This window comes from Castor canadensis, chromosome 17 (genome assembly GCF_047511655.1).
Source record: "Castor canadensis chromosome 17, mCasCan1.hap1v2, whole genome shotgun sequence".
NCBI lineage: Eukaryota > Metazoa > Chordata > Mammalia > Rodentia > Castoridae > Castor > Castor canadensis.
This window is the reverse complement of record NC_133402.1, coordinates 56,875,845-56,894,555: the sequence shown is the minus strand read 5'-3', so window position 1 is coordinate 56,894,555 and position 18,711 is coordinate 56,875,845. Positions and strand designations below refer to the sequence as shown.

The 18,711-nt window shown below is 38.8% G+C and overlaps 1 long non-coding RNA gene across 1 annotated transcript in view; it reads left to right on the top strand.

The window, feature by feature from the left end:
* Positions 1–3,008: 3,008 nt before the first annotated feature.
* Positions 3,009–18,711, top strand: part of LOC141418487 (uncharacterized) — a 115,406-nt gene continuing 99,703 nt past the window's right edge. Inside the window, exons 1-5 of the long non-coding RNA XR_012443125.1 lie at positions 3,009–3,495; positions 5,543–5,826; positions 5,947–7,246; positions 10,453–10,558; positions 17,308–17,459. This is a non-coding gene — a long non-coding RNA (uncharacterized lncRNA). The remainder of the gene's footprint in view (positions 3,496–5,542; positions 5,827–5,946; positions 7,247–10,452; positions 10,559–17,307; positions 17,460–18,711) is intronic.

Here is an 18,711-nt window from a genome sequence, read left to right as displayed (position 1 = left end):
GCTTTGTCCCACATTGCTCTGTCTACCCTCAATCCTTGGCCACTTGTTATGTACGAAGATCAAACAGAAGGAAATGGCCACAATTTCCTGCTAGATCAGACCTGGCCATGGAGACATTGCTTGACGGGTCTCAGGGCCTCCTGCCTGTGGATACAGCTCTCTACAGCACCAGACCAAACAGATGAGAAACACTCATTGAAATCAATATGTAGAATTGCCTATTGTGGATACCAATAATTTATTATGGACATTAAGCCAAATGAAAGCACAAGGAAGGGCAACAGTGATATCTGAACAAATATTAAACAAGTACTTTCTGATTTTAGACTGATACATTACAAAAACAGAGCTCAAGTACTCTAGAGCTAATAAAGACGTGTTAGCCTTTCATTAGAACAGATATGAGAACGAAAAGTACAGCTTCAACATATTTTTATACAGTGAAATATAGCACAAGCAGCTGTTCCATTAGGGATGGGGAAATCAAATTTTAATGCCATTGTCTACTTAGAAGTTTTTCTACTGCTCATCAACTCAGCACTCATTTCTAATATTAATAACTCAGCTAAGCACTAGCTGAGTACTAGGCTTTTCACTGCTGAGTTAATACATTTTTCTGTGAATCTTCATTTGATTGATTACATCATAGCAAGTATGACCACGTAAGATGTTGTCTGGAAATATGATTATCTAGTTAAGATGTGAAGAGTACTGGGGATGAACAAATTCTATTTCCAAATTGTTCATGACAATTCTAAGAAAAACAAAATCAAAACGGATACAGAAGTGAGATTGTTAGCAGGTTTTAACAAACAGTTAAAAAGGGTTTTTGGTGCAGATTAGATATGCATTTTAAAATGTAGGAAATATTTTGAACTTAAAAATTCCAATAAAATATTCTTATCTAGCAAGGAAAATGATTATAATGAATAAATTCAAGTCCAAACTGAAGGTAAGGTAGGTCAACTTCTTTGTTCCCATTCTAATCTATGGGTATAGGAGTCAGATGCTGATAATGACCTCAAGAGGCAAGGCTAACAATCATTGGAGGGAGATGGTAGTCAGCTGGGGTGTCCCCAGAGGCATCTTGGATTTGTTCTAAGGAAGTCAATGAAGGCAACAGACTCCTGAAATTTTCTTGTAGGGAGAAAACTTAGCATTAGCTTTTGTCTCTCCCATTTCCCTATAGGCAAAAATAACTATATTATCTTACAAGGGTCCTCAAGTGAAAATGTAGGGCAGGGTCTTTTATTGAAAAGTTATTAAAATAACTGTGAGATTGTATAGGTTGCATGTTCTTGAACCAGTCCTAATTATAAACGAGAAAACTGAAACTACAATGGCTCTGGTGCTCTTTACTTTTCTTACTGGATTTCTACCAGACTTTGAGTGCCAAAAAGTTTGGGTACAGGAGACGAGGAGAAATCACACACAGAAATCACACCATGCCACATTTTAATGGTAGGGCTGATCATGTCCTTCCTTCTTGGTTATCCTTTAATCAGCTAACATGCAGGTATCTCATCTATGACCCTAGGATCCTTTCCTTATGCTTGTAATCTCAATATTCAATGTATATAGTGCCAGGCACTGTGCCAAAAACTGAAGACACACAGATGAACAGGACAAGGTAGTTTGTCTTTGAGAATCTCAAGTTGGTGAGGAAAGAGTCTGACTTTTATTATCTGAGAAATGGCAGAGTTGCAATTGGGAGAATATGAGTTGTTCTTTTCAGATAGAGAAAAGTATTAGCCCAGTGCCTTAGTGTCACTTTATCATTTTCCCTTTTTTTTTAATTTGGTGGTACTAGAGTTTGAACTCAGGGCTTTATGCTTGCTAGGCAGGCACTCTACTGCTTGATCCACAGCTCCAGCCCCTCAGTTTATCATTTTTTAATGAAGTGGGAAGGCATACAACCCTTAGTAAATGAGCCTATCTTTAGGCTCACTATCATGGTTTTGGATGGGCAGAGAAAGGTGACTTGATCTTAGATCAGGATGGTGAGACATTCAAAAGGCAGAGTCTGACTGAAGAGTCAGCTAGGCTTCCTAGAACTTACTAAAATCATGGAGTAAATACCTTGACTTCTAGCAGTGGGTATAAGACCATTTGTAACACAACGGAATGTGGTCTCCTTGATGTGGCTTCCACCTTGTGGTTGTCATTCTCACCAGGTGGGCAGGAATATGTGGGAGGGTAATTTGATGGTATAAGCCTGTCCAGAGAAATGGCCCCAAACCCTGATTTTATCATAATCTGTGTTTTATCAGACATGCCTCAAAAGGGAAATGAGTCCCTTTCGTACCATTAATCACTGTCTCAGTTCTTTTTACTTCAAGAATGCTCTCCTGGGGAGGGAAGTTTCTCCAGGTCTCAGAGGGATGAGCCTCATGGCTGCTGGCTTCAGAACAGTGTGCTTTGGCTTTGTGTTTAGTTGTGACAGAAATTTTCACTTCCCTTCTGTGAATCTTAACTACAAGACAACAGATTCTTTTGGGTACAATTGAAAACATTCTGATTTTCATCTTTCCTGTAAATATTTTGAAGATGGTTCAAGACAATCTTTAAATGCTGCTCTCAAAAATATTTTCCGTCAAACTATGTTTATAACATATTAAACTAAATAAATATTCTAAAGGCACAGATGTTGATTTGCTATCTGAATAATGTCAAATTAAAATGGTGCAGTTGTAGGTCAGAAAATGGTATAGGTGGTTGGTTTGCTGCATGATCTCGTTTCAATGGCAAACCCATCTGTTCATCCTCAACTCATTTCAACTGGGCATGTAGATTTTTCTTCCCTGGTCCTTAGGTAATGTTTTCAGGTTACTCTCAGAATGTCCTCTCATCAGTTCCAGTCTCTAGAAGGTTTCATTTCAATAATGAAAAAGTCATATCAAGTGCCATAATCATATAAGTAACTCCATACCCTTACCAAATTTAAAGCAAGTGTTCCCTCTCTGAGCACATGATTTGGAACAGGAAGCTTAAAACAGGCCAGGGGATGCCAACTGTTCCTTTTCTCCTTGGATTATTGGGTTGCTAATATTATTATTTGGATTGGATTATTGATCTTCTCTCTGCGGTATGCTCTATCAGTGCATTAAAATGAACAGAGTGGACTTTGCCACCCCATTGATTTTGAACTTGACCAATTGTATGATAGTAGGTAGACATAAGCAGAGTTTGATAAGTGCTTGGGTGGTTTGGCTCTGGTCACCACCATCCCTTCAACCAGAACACTGGGCAATCAGTTTTGATGATAGCTTAGCATGCTCTGTGAAAAAGCATTGAATGCTATGTTTGTCATGTGAGGATAAATAACATCAAATGTTTTCTTTTCTGTTAGGACCTCAGGAGGAAATGAGACAAAAATAGTTCCATTTTTACATCCAGATGCATAATATATATTTTCTACTGTGAAATTGAGGAAAAGCATAAAGCCACACTGGGTTATAATTTATATGAAGCACTTTGCACAGTGCCTAGCACATGGTGAGAACTCAATAAGTAGAACTGTATTGTGTTTATTAGTATTATTAGTTGATATCGTCTCTGTAGGAACTGAAGTACCCAAAGACTTCAAAATTACTGTTTTTGAATAAAGGGGATTCCGTGAGTTTCCCAGTTTTGAAAACTTTCTGAGCAATTCAGATGCTTTTGTTTGTGGTTTTTCACTGGATATTAATCCAGGGATCAGAACTGGTTTGGTGAAAGTTCCACAGCTTACTTGTGTTCAGTGCTGCTCCTGTAAGGGTGCTCTTTATTTTTCCCAAGAGCATTGATTAGGTGCCTGTACTGGGTATCCTGTGTTTGTTCCTTCAAATCCTCTGTCCTCTCTTTCCAATTTTGCTCTTTGTAGTGGGGCAGTCAAAGGCAGAGGAGAGAGGAACCAGGCTGTCCACTGCCCTGGCTTCTTCCCTACTGAACTTGAGTTTTCCCTCTAGGAAAGATCATCACTTCTGACAGGCAGCTCTCTTCTCAGAGCTACACACAGGAGGGATCATGTTCTCTAACCACTCCCTCCCTTTCAGGTTTGGGGTTGCTAACAGCTCCCTGATGTTGCCAGTTACAAGCTACTGTATTGTCTCTTATGATTTCTCTGAACCAGGCCTCTCAATCCGGGTTGCACATTAGAATCACTTGGGGAGCTAAAAAAGATTCCAATCTCGTGCTCAGCCTGCAGTTGTGACCAGTGCTGTCCTTCAGAAATATAATTTGAGCCACATATGTAATCTTAAATTTTCCAGTAACCATATTAGTGAGAGAACTCAGGAAAGTACTTTACTTACATTTCCTGACTTCTTAAGAATATTACGAAGGTGGAGATGAACAGCCAGGTTAAGAGGCAAGTAGGGTAAGGTTGAGAAAAGTCCCAAGTAAAGAAGTTTATATCCTGTGGAGTTGGAATATGTTACTTCCCAGTTATTCATCAATCCAGAAGCTCTTCAATTCTCATTCGAGATTTTTTATAGAGCTTAATCTTCAGTTTCCACTTCCTTTCTGGAGGTCTGGGCCAAATCTTTCTGGTGACCAACCAGCTAGAGGCTCTATTCCAAGTTACCTCATTAGCCTAAATTCAGTTGTGCTCAAAAGGGGCTTGCTGTGAATTATAAAAGACTGCTCCTATCACTGGGGAAATTCCAAGGGTTTTAGAGCTCTGTGCCAGGAACCTGAGAGGAAGACCAAACATATTTCTCTTTATGCCACAGGGACAAACTGACATCATGTACCTCTTGATATAACACACTGAGCAGGACACATCTTCAGTTCCATGATTATTTCTGCCCAAAATGTGTATCTTGGATTTAATAATGAGGATACATCAGACATCAGACAAACCCAAATTTGAGGGACTTCTACCAAAAAATTGGCCAAGAATCCTAAAACGTGCCAATGTTATGATTGACAAAGACAAAGAAAGAAGATTAAAGTGTCTCCAACTGAACCTGTACAAGGAGGAGGTGAAATGAGGGTGATCCATAGTCTGTTAGGGAACAGAGAGTTTTACAGTGGAAAGTTCCTCAGTGGCTTGTGGAGGTTATGCCAGCACCAAGTCTGTACCCCTTAGTAGGTCAGTCCCTAGAATGGCAGTGAAGTCCCCATTTGTCCTGGTCAGAAGATCATGCCACAGCAGGCTCAGCCAGTTTCTTTGCCTGGCACCCATGTCCCACTGAGAAACCACCTTTTCCTCCACTCTTAGAGCATCAAGTGGAGACTGGTGTACCTATGTTCCAAGTGTGGAAAAGTATCTCCTGATTCAGAGTCTTTGCACTAGCTTTCCAAAGCTGTCTGGAAAGCTCTTCTCCAGATATTTTCATAGCTTATCCAGCTCAACATGAAATCTTCAGTTCTCAGTGATGTCCCTCTGGTCACTCCATGTAAGATTCAACCCCCACTGTAACGTTCTCTGTTTTCTTTCTCTGGTCTGTTTTTCCCACAACACCTCTAACATGGAACATACTGCAGTTGTTATTCATTTCTTTATTTATTGTCTATCTGTCCTCACCTGAATAGGGAATATTGTATTTTTTTCTTACAGGATTGGTTTAGGGATAGTCATGTAATCCAGTCTGAATCAATAAGAAGAAAGGAAATGTTGCTGGAATATTGAGAGGCAAGCAAGCACATTTTCCTTCTTGGCTGGGTATGAGCTTGTGAGGATATAAGCCTGGCTTTGCTGGGTACTCCAATGCAGCTGGAGAAGAAAGCCTATACTGCACAAGGCAGATCCAAAAGATGGAGAGAACCAAACCCTCAAGGCATCATTTGAGCTCCTGGATCAAGATGGCCCTAAACCAGATCTACACAAATGTATTGTGTGAGGTGATACTTTCTCTCTTTGCTTAAGTGAATTTGCGCTGGATTTTCTGTCTGAAAAAATTTTACCTGATACACAGAGCAACCTCTTGGCTCTGATTTGTCTTTCCATGTCTCTGCTTATAGGAAAAGACAGAAGTCTGGACAGTTGTGAATTGATTGGCCTTTGTGAGGTGGTTGGTATCAGTCAGGCCCAAGATTACCTTTGCAGTGCTGACAGTGTTGATGCTCTGGTCCAAGTATGGGGTATAGACTCTGGGATGTGGAGAATTCATGAAGGACCACAGTGAGTGACATAACTGGAGGCTTTGAGTGGCTATTTCTGTGGACACCTTGAGAGGGTACCACTTTTCCTTAAGATACACAGATCATTTGGAGGCTAATGCTACACTGTCTGCATTGGGTCCAGCAGGGGAAATGTATGGTAGATTGAGTACAAATGGTCCCCATTACTTTCTCCCTGACAGCACTCATTCCTCTTGCAATGGGACTTTGCAGATCCTCCCCTGAAGACAGAGTCTATTGTCTTGTCCCCATGAAAGTTGACGGGCCTAATGACCTGCTTTGGTCAACAGGATGAAGTAGTAGAGATGACAACGTGTCTGTTCCAAGCTGTGAACACACTGTTCCAATGTGAACAAGCCCAGGTTAGCCTCTGGAAGATGTGGGTAGAGGCCCAGTAGACTCAGCCAAGCTTCTCAAACACCACCCTCCAGTCAGACAAGCCCCCCTCACGTGAGAGAGCCCAGCCTTGATCAGCAGAATCACCTCTCCAAACCACAGATAACCACACATGCTTGAATGAGTCCCACTGAGACCAGGAGGTCAATCCAACTGACCTACAGATTCACAAGAAACACTAAATTTAAGCCCCTGAGTTTTGGGGTATTTGCTATGAAATAAAAACTAACTAAAAAACTGAATCCCAGGCTCTGCCATCTGAGACCCCGATACCATTAGACTTTTGTGGGACCCTGGAGTCTGTATTAAGTTTCAATGTTGTTGCCCACACTGGTTCTGGAAGCAACACTTCCCACCTGCAAGTTCACAGGTATATTATATACCCAGGCCCAGCATTTTCAGCCAGTCATTCAGCAACCTATGTTGGGCACTGTTTTATAACAATTGATAAACTTTAGTAGTGGCAGGCTTCCTGGGTGAAGAAATCTGGAGATGTGGGCAGACCAGCAGTTCAGGGAGTCCCTGCAGCTGGAAATAAAAAAGCATCAAGGTTTCTAGACACTCAATTTGAACTCTATTAAATGAAACACAGGTCCTTTGAGAGAGGTGTTTGTTCTGGATTCAGCTGTGTTCCACTCAGAGAATGGCCTGTGGGGACAGATCTGTCACAGGCATGCAGGTGTCTGGTTTAAGACAGAGGACTCCCTCCAGCCTGTTTGTGAGCCAGCCAATTTTGTAATTGAAGGTAAGTCTGACCTGAGCCTTCCTTGGGACTGAAAAGAAGGCCACTCAGCCTGGCCTTTGAGTGAGCTCATGAGTGACAGTTCCTGCCTTTCTGAATGCAAGCGACACTTGTTTCATTTTGCCATTTCCATCTGGCCCCACAAGGATCATGGGATGATGTCAGGGTTCTTCACCTCCATACTGTGTACACAACAAGCAAACAGCAAGCAAATAAACAAACAAATAAAACTAGTTCACATGCTCGAGGTCTGCCTTTCTAGGTGGCAGCCTGTTTCATCTGGATGCAGTTATACCATGCAGAAATTCTTTATGTATGGGACACTGCAGAAGGCACTCCATTAAAGGGACCAGAAAAAAATTATTACTGTTATTTTAGCATTGATCTAGAAACAACAACTAATGCAATTATAAGAAAAATAGGTATCAATATCAAAAAGGAGAAAACAAAATTATCATTGTATAGTTGATGCTGTCACATACAATGGATGGAAAAAGTATTAGAAATACTGAGAGAATGGTAAGGTGGCTTGTTATAAATCAATATATAAAAGTCAATATCTTTTTATCTTTTACCTTTTATTATGAAGTGCTTAATGCAAAAGTATATATATAATTTAAAAAATATTTACAGTTAAAATTAAAGAGTAATCAATACTTCCTGGCCTCATCCCATTCTTCTTTTGATAAACATCCATAGTTAATCATTACTTTGCTTTATTTACTTTCAGTGGTACCAGAATTTTGTGGATCCCTAATTAATGTATTGTTAGTTTTGATTTGCATTTCACTCACCATTATGTCTTTGAATCATCAGTATTGATCACATTTCTTCACTCCGTAGTGAATACATGTGAATTATAACATCCTATCAAAACTCAAACATGTATCTATATGTTTATATCCAAAATACATATTCAAAGTTCAAGCACATAAAACATAGAAAACATGTATGTGTATGTATGCATTGCACATTCAAAATTCATGTTCATAGCTTGTTTCCTTTTGGTGTCCTAATGAAACTATTCCTAGCCTGATGTAATAGTGATAGCTACCTAAATCTTTCTAGCCAAGTTTTAGTTTTAACTTTTACAGTTGGGTTTTTTAATTTACTTGGAAATAAGTTTTGTATATGGGGTGAAGTAGGTGTTAAATTTCTTTTCTTCTTCTTTTTTTTTTTCATTTATTCACATGTGCATACAATGTTTGGGTCATTTCTCCCCCCTATCTTCTTCTTTTTTTAAATAAGAATAACCCATTTCCCCAGCTCTATTTATTGAAAAAAACCTGTCTTTCCCCAGTGATTTTCAGCCTCCCCTCTGTAATAAATTGTGTACAGAATCATGACTAGGTCTGTTTCTGGGTTTCTATACTACTTCATTACTTTATCTCTCCTTGCATTCATTCCATACCGTTAAAATTATAATTTTGGCATTTAGTTCTTCTTTCAGTATACCTCAAATATTTTTCACATAAACTACAGAATCATTTGTCAACTTACACACACACAGACACACACACACACACACACACACTCACACAGTGGGGTGAACTGACATCTTCATCATGTTGACTCTTCCAAACTGTGAATAAGCATATCTTTTTATTTATTTAAATCTTATAGTTTTGTAATTTTCTCCACAGGTGTCTTAATACATTTTGTCAGGAACCTGATTTTTATAATCCCATTGTAAATGGGTCAGTGTCACTTAAAAATTTCAGTTTCTTCCTGATGAATAAAATGGAATTGATTTTGTAAATTGTTCTAAAAAGCAACACAGTTAACAGACTTGATTTAATATAGGTGTATTTAGACCCTTTGCCAATTAATTAAAGAACGCATATTCTTCTTAAGCACACAGCAAGTGTCTATGAATACTGAGAATGTTTTTAGGTTGCAAAATAACTCTGAGATACCAAGAAACTGTATCACATACATCACGTCATGTGCTCATAATTTAAGGACAATTATGAGAAACAACTTGGCATAAAAACTGATTTCTTTTCAAAATGCATGGCACTGTTAAACAGATCAGAGAAAATACCATAAGGAAAGATAAAAATAAAATATAGAATGAAATAATAATGAAAATACTATTTACCAGAATTTGTGGGGTGGCTCAAACAATGCTCAAGGAGAGATTCTGAAGTATTTTTTAAGTATTCTGAAGTATTCTTGAAAGGTTACACGAGAAAAGGCTGAAATCTAATTAGCTAAGTGTCAAATTTAAGGAATTAGAAACACAAGAAGTAAGGAGATAATAAAATTAAAAGCAAAAAAGTAAAGAAGCAGAACCAAATAGATGATAAGGAAGATCAACATAGCTAAATGTTGGTTCTTTGAAACGGGTCCAGAAAGTAATAAAGAGTGTGTGTGCATACACACACACACACACACACACACACACACACACACACGCACAATGAGTTTAGGTGTGATGAAGGAATGATTTATAGGCAAGACATACATGTAAAACCATAATAAGAGAATAAATGGACGGCATACCTATAGTACGAAAACATTTCTGGTACATGCAGAAAATGTAACTATGTAACTAAATGGCTTAATGAATGAAAACAGGAAATAATCTTTCCATAAAGCACAGAACAGCACAAATAGATTCAGGCAGTTTTATAGTTGTATTCTTTAGAAATTTTCCCTTCCTTTTCTCCTTCCCCTTTTTTCTTCCTTTTCCTTTCTTTTCCTTTTCTCTTCTGTTCTTTCTTTTTTGGTTTTTCAAGATAGGGTCTCATATAGTTCAGGATGGCCTTGAACTCACAATCCTCCTGCCTCAGCCTCCAGAGTGCTGGAATTGCAGGCTAAGCCACCATGCATGGATGTACTGGAATTCTAAACACTTTTTAAGTAACAGAAAAGATTAATCCAATGAAAGTCTCTTAGAAAATAATAAAAAAATCAATAGAACATCCCCAACTCAATTTATGATACTAAAATAATCATAGTTCCAAAAATTTGACAGAGGGACTAAAACAATAGTAAATTATAAGCCAATTGGTTCATGAACTTACATACCAAAAAAATATTGGCAGGTTGGATCCAGATAGTATACGTGAAAATATAATAGCTAATGCTGTAAGAAAAATGATCTTTTTTATCAAAGTATTTGTTACCCTCTTAGATTACTTAAAAATTCCTCAGGTCATCATCTTAGGTGACTTGCATGTTTAAAGGGTCCTTGCTTCTTCCAGATTCCTGTACAACTCCATTGTTGCCAAACTGCATGCCTTAACCCATCCTCCAAGCCTTTTAGCCAATTGGAGAAGACTGTGAACCTCTGAACTGGACAAATCCCAGGTGAGGGGCAGGTACAACTGTGTCAGGGACATAGGAGGAGCCACTGCCAGCCATTTTGTGCTTGCGTGTTTGCTCAGCTGGAGTGAGCATGTGCTTGCACCCTCTTGATCAAGAGAAAATTGCCTTGTCAAGATTTTCTGTCTCGTGTGTCTGTTTTGGGCAGGAGAGGGTTATTAATTCCAACATTGGCAACACTGTAACATTCCAGGAATTCAAGATTGGTTTAATGTTAAATAATTCAAAGTAGGGCTGATGGAGTGGCTTATGTGGTAGAGCACCTGCCTTGCAAGTGTGAGGCCATAGTTCAAACCCCAGTACTGCCAAAATAAAAAAAATAAATAAAATAAAAATTAAAAAATAACTGGGTAAAAATATTTCAAGATGGTAGGGCTGAGATTATATCTTAGACCCTGGGTTTAGTCCTCAGCACTGCAAAAACAAAATAATTCAAAAGAAGAAAAGATGATAGTCTCAAAAGATGCAGAAAAATAATTTGATAGAATTCAAAATGCATTCTAATAAAAACAAGTGAATTAGAAGTAAGGGATGGTTTCCGTAGACAGTGCAGTTTACGTGTTTAATTTACAAAAGCCTAATACTGATACCCTTCTAAAACAGTGCCAAGAGTAATCTTTACTGTCTAAGACTCGTAAGTATATTTAAATTTGAATAAACTTTAAAAACCTTAAGACTTTATCATTCTGGGTTTATAATTCAACATTCATATAGATTAATTCTCATTTTTATTGATTTTAATTATCTCCTATGTTTTCAGCCTTCCACTAGAGACAACTTTTCTTTTGCCTCTAGAAAGCTTGCAGTATTTTATCTGTGAGATTTGGCTGATCATGAATTCTAGTAGATTTCTTTCTTTAAATCTTTATTTAAAAAACTTTTTCTTTTGATGCATATTTTCACTGGAATTCTAGATTGATAGTTTGTTTTGCCTTGCAGACTTTTAAATAATCATTCAGCTGAGTTTTGCCTCTATTGTTTCTGTTGAAAAATTAACTTTCAGTTTTATTGTGGCTTTTTAGAAGGTTTTTCTAACATTTTTCTCCAGCTGCTTTGAAGGTTTTCTTCTCTTTGCATCACGTTACAATATATCCAGGGTTTCCTTTTCTTTTTACTTCCTTCTGTTTGCAATTTATAGGTTGATTTGAATTACCTACTCTGTCCTTTCTGAAAGTGAGTCAGGAGATTTTTACTCTTCTGTTTTCTTATGTGCACACAGTACTTTAGAATTAAAGATGTTCACATTAAAAAACACAGCTATATGTTTTGAAACAGAATACTTTCTAAGGCAAGAAGTACAAAAGAAACCTCAGAATAACATGCAAATAATTTTAAGGTTGATATCTAATATTTATTGAGTACTTATTACATGCCAGGAACTCTCCTAAGGTCTTTGAATATATTGGCTAATTTATTTCTCATAAAATACTAAAGAGGTAGTTACAGTTATTGGCCCCATTTTACAGATTTTTAACATTTCTCATACATGCAAATAGCAGAGAACAGAGAAGTTACTGAATTTACTCAAGGTCACACATCTAGGGTTATTTTTATTTGTATTAATTTTTGTGGTATGGGGGTTGAACTCAGGGCCTCACATTTTCTACACAAGCATTCTACCACTTGAGCCACACCCCAGTCATTTTTAAAAATAGGTTTGTTCCTTAGATACAGTTTGGGCTTGCCTTTGAACCTGGGTCCTTCTGTCTCTGCCTCCTGAGTAGCTGGGATTACAGGCATGAGTCACCATGTCTGACTTGCACATAGGATTTAAATGCAGGTATCTGAATCCAGAGTTTATGCAGTGAACTATATTCCTTATACATGACAGATAGCACAAAATACCAAACTGTAACAATGACTTTTTTATGAGATTTGACAATGATTATGATTTGACGTCTTAGTCTGTGTCTGTGCTGTCCAATATGGCAGCCACTAGCCACATATGTATTTAAATTTAGGCTAATTAAAATCAAATGAAGATGAAAATAATTTCCTCAGTCACAATAGTTCCTTCTCAAGTGCACTTGATAGCCGCATGTGGCTGATGGCTATGTTATTGAACAGTGAGGATATGGGACATTTTCATCATTACAGCAAGTTTTGTTGGACAGTGTGCTCTGCAGAGTTAAATAGTGTTTGAATTTTATAATTTGTATTCATGATTTACTTTTGTAATTTAATAAAAAGGATCAATGACAGAAAGGAAAACTGTTTATTCAAAATTAAATTCCCTTCTCCCTGTTATTTGACCATATCTTTCTTCTACCTTCTGGAATTTCTCAGAGAGTCTCCTTCCCCTAGCAATTGTCCCCTTCAGGTATTGAAAAACAACTAAGGGCTTAAAACAGTGACAAGATCATTAAATAAAATTGTTGTGGGTTTCTGGGAAATAAAGCGACATCGACATAGGTTATATTCCTCTTGACTATTTGGAAGTATTTATTTTATTTTTTAAGCTTTAATTTAGTATTTCTACATTCTCATTAATCTTTTTAAAATTTTATTTTTAAATTAGAATACATTAATAATACAAGAGGACTTCATTGTGGTAGTTCCATATATATGTACAATTGTACAATGTACCCTGAACAAGTTCACTTCCTCATTTTATTTCCATTCCTCCCTTCCCTCCTCCCTCCTTTTACAAACACTTTACAAACAGTATTTCTTGGGGAATCATTATTCTGTATACACACACACACACACCTCCATCCTCTTCACCTCTCAGTACCCGTTCCCTTTCCCCTCCTTCCCTCTGAGCTGATCCTCTCTCTAGACAGTCCCCCACATATATTCATTTAAAACATGCATTGTTTCAAGACATGTTAGTCAAATCAATTGCATTTTAAAAAGGCTTTCTTGGAAGCATATTGGCAAAATATTCATAATTTATTTAACTAAAGGTCAAGCTCATTGATTGTATGTTTCTGTGAATTTTAAAGTTGGAAAACTGAGGATGATTTGCTTTAAAACTACTATTTCCATTCTTGGAATACACAAAGAATCCTGGAAACCTGAAGTAAAAAGAATGTCTTCATTCTTCATAAACAGTCAGTTTCAACTTCTAAATATTTAGTCTGGACTTGACAAAATAATACATTTGCCATTGTTCTGACATGCGTTAGTGGCAAGAAAAAATAAGAAAACATGTATTTATAACTAACCATGTCAACAGTAATAAAAGAGAAGTATCTATCCTTCTGAATGCACAAAGGAAGGGCAATCTAACCTAGAATTTGGGGATGGGTGAATGGTTTATGGAAGACATCCCAGAAAATTCCTTAATCTCAAATTGAGAGTCAGCAAGGAAGCAGGCAGATCCACCCCAGATGGAGGGAACAGAATATGCAAAGAAGCAGGTGGACAGTGGTCTGTCTGGAGACAGAGTCAGAGTAGATGGAACCTGGACTGGAGAAAGGAGGACTGAAGAAGGGTGAAGTCAGATGTGGCTTAAGTGGTGACATTGTGAGGAGACACACCACCCATTTCACAAGTGCAGATTTGGGGCCAGCCTATTATTTACAGAGAAACTGCTATGAGCATCATGTGGAAAAAGGTCTGGTAGGGAAGACTAATGATATAGAGAAAAGATATTCATAACTTTTATATTGAGAGAAATCTTAGAAAGCTGGCAGATTGAATATAAGTACTTTTTTTTTAAATCAATCCTGAAACATCACACAAAAGACCCTAAGAAATTCAAAAATGGAGAGAAAACTTTTATAGGGATAAGAACAAGAGAGGAAATAACACCTACAACAATGAGGAGGTTGAGAAGACCTCTGAAAAATGAATGACTTAGTGGCCAAAATCAAGCTAGATCCTAAATCAACAGTTTTGTCCCAGAACCCAAATGTTTCTAAACTAGTACCACTAGGTAGCCCTGGAGTTGAGACTGAAGATGGAGTTAAAATAAGACTGGGTAAAAGTCTAGGTTAAGATGAAATTAGAAAGGCTGAATGTGACCGTACTTGTCTGTAATCCCAGATACTCAGGAGGTGGAGTCAGGAGAATTAATGAGTTCAAGGCCATCCCCAACCAAAAGGTAGTGAGATCCTGTCTCAAAAGCAAAATGAAAACAGAAGGGCTGAGGTGTGGCTCAAGTAATAGATTACTCGACTAGTATGTGCAGAGGCCCTAGGTTCAAACTTAAGTACTGCAAAAAAACAACAACAAAAAAAGGGAAATTAGAAGCTGTACCATACTTCCTCTCCATCCTCTTTTTTAATTTCATACAGCCTGTCAGTAGACTAGAGGCTACAGGTTTACCAATTTGTTCTCTGGAAATATTAAAAACAGAGTCTCTGGACTGAAGTAACGTCAGGAAAAGGTGAAGGTAGGAGCGTCATAATGAAATCAGGGTGACTAAGTGACTCACACTGTGAGTATTGAGATGCCAGCTTCCCCCATCCCCCATCAGCCAGATGTATTCCTGCAGATTATGCTCAGACCAAGAGGAAAGACAGAAAGACAGCAACATGAGAGACAATCCAGGAAATGAGTCATCCAATTTATCCTGCAACCCGTGGCTGGCAGGGCCTCCCAAAGCTTTCATTTGGTTTCTGAGTGTCCGCACTTAAACTTGAATGTTCAGTAGAGAAACACAAGTCAATGGAAGAAATATTTAACATGATAGACCTAAAACTATGAAGAGGAAGTGGAATATTTGACAAACAAATCAGACATTGTTTTGTGTGCCTATAATCCCAGCTATGTGGGAGGCATAGGTAGGAGGATCACTATCCAAAGCTGACCCCGGGTAAAGTGTCAAGATCCTGTCTGAAAAATAACCTAAAGCAAAAAAGGATTGGGAATGACTCAAGTAGCAGAGCTGCTTGACTAGCAAGCAAATGGCCCTGAGTTTAAAACTTAGTACCACCGGAAAAAAAAAAAAAAAGAAGAAGAAGTAAGCAATCCTGTCTTTGGTATTTTGTCATAGCATCCAAGCTGACTAGGATATCCAATCAAACAAGAATAAAAACATTTTCAGACATTCAAAATCTCGAAAAATGTACTTCCCTTACATTTTTCTTTGGGGCAATGGTGGAATTTGTGCTCTCTCAAATTAGTGAATGGTACAGATCCTAGAAACAGGGGATTGAGTACAGTTCAGAGGCAAAAGCACCCTTCTCCCAGGGAGACAGCACAGTGCGGGCAGATCCCAGGACGGTGGCTCTGCTTCAGGAACAGACAGCAACTGGTTCATATTGGAGCAGGTCACTAGGCTTCTGAAGCAACATCTTTAAGTGGACAAAATTGGTACCTTAATATATTCAAATATATGTACACACCCGGGGAAGAGTTTGATAAATGAATATCATGAGTGTGAAGAATTAGAAGCAAACAAACAAGGCAAGTATAAACGAAATGCATAGGAAAGGAAGAGTGCTCATGGCACACTGCCTGGCTCAGTCAGGGATGGCATTTAGACAGTGTTAGTAACACAAACACAGACTGACCTCTAACCCAAACTCAATGCAACTCTATTGGTAGGATGAAGCAGCTAATAGAGGTTTGCAAACGTTTTTTGTAAACAACCAGATAAATATTTTGCAGGCCATATGGTCTCTGTTGCAACTACTCAAATCTGCTGTCATAGATGGGACATAAGTGGGTGTGACTGCATTCATTTCAATAGCATCTTCTACTTAAAATTTTTTTTCTATTAGCATATGTTAGTTGTCGGGGGTTTCACTGTGACATTTCCACGTATGCTTACCATGTACCTTGGATAGGTTCACCCACTCCATCATTCGCCTTCATTCCCTTCTTCCCCATACTTAAAATGATTTCAACAGGTTTCATTGTTCTATTTTCATACAAGTATATAAAGTACATTGACCATATTCATCTCCTCCTTCACCCTCTCCATTCACCCTCCTCCTTCCACTAGTACCCAACCCATAACAGGACCTGTTTTACATTCCTGTCCTTCATATTTTTAAGTGTATATTCCTTGTTTAAAAGGTTATGCCATGGTATTTCAACCGTAATTATATTGTACTATAATCAGATTAATCCCCTCCATTACTCTCCCTTACCCTTTCCTCCCTACTACCTATTATCCAACAGTGTTCAGTGCATTTTGTTATTCCATCTTCCTACACAGACTCAATGTATTTAGATATTATTCACTGTCTTTCTCTTTTCCTTTCCCTCCTCCCCTACAATATTTTCTTTACAGAAGCATGTGGCCCTTGTTGGTGATTCTTGGATAGAAATATGTGTGTAGAGAAAAGGAGGTGAGGTAAAAGAGAACTAAGGCTTCATATTTTATAGAGAGGAAGTTAGCAGTTACTGCTTGTGATTGTAAAAAAAAAATGCCCAAGGTGGTGATCTAAGCCTATTTTTCAAGATCTAGAGATGAATACCATATGCAAATTGAGGTGATGACTGTGGGAGGCTGTTATGCATGATATGAACACAAGCTTTGTAGAACTCTTTATTCTTTAACCCAAATACTTTCATACATTAGGTAAAATAGCTAAATTAGAAATATTAAAATTTTTGTGTGCAGCAAGCTGTAGATCAGGTTTGTTTAAGTGATTAAGAAAGATGAGGTCACTGAGTGTCCTGGGAGGAGGTGGCTAAGGACACTGAAATTTGCTCTGAATTTTCATTACTCTATTCTTGCCCCCTTACCCCCATGCAGGTGGAGATTCTGAGGTACACAGACAGGTGTATGTTTGGAGGCTGACAGCTAAAAACATCCTCACCTCTTATCTCCTCAGTGCTGGGCTTGTATCAGCAGCCTCCTGGTTTGTGACCTGTCAGTGGTGCTCTGGTGACTGGCATACTCCACATCACTTCTTCTGGTGGGCACTTGTGGGTCAAGGCCTTCAGGACTGTCTGACCTGGGATGAACTTCCCTTAGTGTGCACAGGTGAGCCAGGTTGGGAGGTCCCTGCAGGGCAGAACTGGGCATTCCAGAGGCAGCATGGAGGGTGACCACTGAGCACAGTTAAATGGGAACACTGGTGAGTATGGTGATGGTGCTGGAGCCACACCTGAGCTGAGCTCAGGCCAGAGCAACGGGAACATGGAGGAGATTTGTGGGTCTGAAGTACTCCTGAGGCTCTGAATCACAGCAGAGGGCTCACACAAATTAATGATGCTAATTTCTGACTGGAATCATCGTTTGTGAATCATGATGTCTATGTTCATTAAATAAATTGCCAGTGTCTTCCCAGGCATTATGGATGCATTAGAAATTAGGGCTCTTCATAAATAATGTTTCTGCTTGTGTTTAAAGAGTTCTAGGGTCAGGGAAGGAGAGGGAGATGATCAGAGCTCCCCTCTGATCATGACTAGAGGCTGGAGCTGCTGAGGTGGGAAGGAGCAGGAGGCCTTCCACCTCAGGCCTGAGGAGGAAGTGGTTTAACACCCATGTTAGATTTTCCAGCTCTGCCTCCTGCCACTAAGTGGGTAAAGACCCCTTAAGATTGAGCCTAAGACCCACAGTCACCTTATCTGCAGCTCTTTCCCATGGATCCAGTGCTCCATGCACTGGGAGCATGGGCATATGACTTTTCCTATAGCTCTTTTTGGAGTCACCTGCATGTTCCCAGTAGCAGAAGAGATTGGGAAGCCCCTCAGCACACTCTTCTTCCTGATTCCTCTCTTCCAGACCCTTCCTCAAGATCTCTGGCAGCTAGGACCTGTGAGGTAAGGATGCCCAGAGGCCAATTTGCTCATCCCAGGAGTCTTAGATGGCTACAGAGAGATCAGAGGAAGGGCCCAGGAGAAGAAAATGAAGATGGAATGGGAAACAAGTCAAAGTAGGAAGGGACCGAGAGTGAAGAAGCAGAGTCTCCCAGACTGATTCTGGTTGGCGAGGCAGGAATGGTCCCTAACAATGACAAACAGGAGCTGGAAGCCCATGGGGGATGGGATGACACTTTCTCAGTGTTCAGGGCATCTTCTCTCTTTGCAGTCTTCTTCTTCTCCCATTACTTTAGTGGATGTGTCAATAAATCAGGACAATCCTGATGAATAGGGAGGGACAGGGCCTGAGAAGACACCCCTAAAAAGTACATGTTTCTTAAGGAAAAAGTTTGAAATAGAGAAATACTAGAAAGAAGGAAAAAGCAAATTGCCCTAGGGTTTATGACAAATTTGAAAGTAGATGACAGAAG